The sequence below is a fragment of the Coregonus lavaretus genome (assembly GCF_964263955.1).
Source record: "Coregonus lavaretus genome assembly, chromosome: 20".
NCBI classification, from domain to species: Eukaryota; Metazoa; Chordata; class Actinopteri; order Salmoniformes; family Salmonidae; genus Coregonus; species Coregonus lavaretus.
The window spans coordinates 44,524,775-44,526,931 of record NC_140007.1 but is presented as its reverse complement, the minus strand read 5'-3'; positions in this window follow the sequence as shown (position 1 = coordinate 44,526,931).

The window sequence follows — 2,157 nt, the reverse complement described above, 5'->3', positions numbered from 1 at the left end:
CTCAGACTTGACTGCCCTTGACCAGCACAAAAACATCCTGTGGCGTACTGCATTAGCATCGAACAGCCCCCGCGATATGCAACTTTTCAGGGAAGTCAGGAACCAATATACACAATCAGTTAGGAAAGCAAAGGCTAGCTTTTTCAAACAGAAATGTGCATCCTGTAGCACTAACTCCAAAATATTTTGGGACACTGTAAAGTCCATAGAGAATAAGAGCACCTCCTCCCAACTTCCCACTGCACTGAGGCTAGGAAACACTGTCACCACCGATAAATCTACAATAATCGAGAATTTCAACAAGCATTTTGCTTCGGCTGGCCATGCTTTCCAACTGGCTACCACTACCCCGGCCACCAGCTCTGCACCCTCCACTGCAACTTCCCCATGCCCCCCCCCCCCCGCTTCTCTTTTACACAAATTCAGACAGCTGATGTTCTGAAAGACCTGAAAAATCTGGACCCCTACAAATCAGCTGGGATAGACAATCTGGACCCTTTCTTTCTAAAATTAGCCGCCGAAATTGTCGCAACCCCTATTACTAGCCTGTTCAACCTCTCTTTCGTAATGTCTGAGATCCCCAGAGATTGGAAAGCTGCCGCGGTCATCCCCCTCTTCAAAGGGGGTGACACTCTAGATCCAAACTGTTATAGACCTATATCCATCCTGCCCTGCCTTTCGAAAGTTTTTGAAAGCCAAGTTAACAAACAGATCACCGACCATTTCGAATCCCACCGTACCTTCTCCACTATGCAATCTGGTTTCCGAGCTGGTCATGAGTGCACCTCAGCCACGCTCAAGGTCCTAAACGATATTATAACCGTGATCGATAAAAGACTGTACTGCACAGCCGTCTTCATCGACCTGGCCAAGGCTTTCGACTCTGTCAACCACTGCATTCTTATTGGCAGACTAAATAGCCTTGGTTTTTCAAATGACTGCTTCGCCTGGTTCACCAACTACTTCTCAGATAGAGTTCAATGTGTCAAATCGGAGGGCCTGTTGTCTGGACATCTGGCAGACTCTATGGGGGTGCCACAGGGTTAAATTCTCGGGCCGACTCTATTCTCTGTGTATATCAATTATGTTGCTCTTGCTGCTGGTGACGCTCGGATCCACCTCTATGCGGACGACACCATTTTGTATACATCTGGCCCTTCATTGGACACTGTGTTAACAAACCTCCAAACGAGCTTCAACGCCATACAACACTCCTTCCGTAGCCTCCAACTGCTCTTAAACACTAGTAAAACTAATGCATGCTCTTCAACCGTACGCTGCTTGCACCCGCCCACCCGACTAGAATCACTACTCTCGGCGGGTCTGACCTAGAGTATGTGGACAACTACAAATACCTCGGTGTCTGGTTAGACTGTAAACTCTCCTTCCAGACTCACATTAAGCATCTCCAATCAAAAGTTAGATCTAGAATCGGCTTCCTATTTCGTAACAAATCAAATCACATTTTATTGGCCACATGCGCCGAATACAACAGGTGCAGACATTACAGTGAAATGCTTACTTACAGCCCTTAACCAACAGTGCATTTATTTTTAATAAAAAAAGTAGAATAAAACAAAAAAGTGTTGAGAAAAAAAGAGCAGAAGTAAAATAAAATAACAGTAGGGAGGCTATATATACAGGGGGGTACCAGTGCAGAGTCAATGTGCGGGGGCACCGGCTAGTTGAGATAGTTGTAGTAATATGTACATGTGGGTAGAGTTAAAGTGACTATGCATAAATAATTAACAGAGTAGCAGTAGCGTAAAATGATGGGGTGGGGGGGGGGGGGGGGGGGGGCAGTGCAAATAGCCCGGGTAGCCATGATTAGCTGTTTAGAGTCTTATGGCTTGGGGGTAGAAGCTGTTGAGAAGTCTTTTGGACCTAGACTTGGCACTCCGGTACCGCTTGCCGTGCGGTAGCAGAGAGAACAGTCTATGACTAGGGTGGCTGGAGTCTTTGACAATTTTGAGGGCCTTCCTCTGACACCACCTGGTATAGAGGTCCTGGATGGCAGGAAGCTTGGCCCCAGTGATGTACTGGGCCGTACGCACTACCCTCTGTAGTGCCTTACGGTCGGAGGCCAAGCAGTTGCCATACCAGGCGGTGATGCAAACAGTCAGGATGCTCTCGATGGTGCAGCTGTAGAATTTTTTG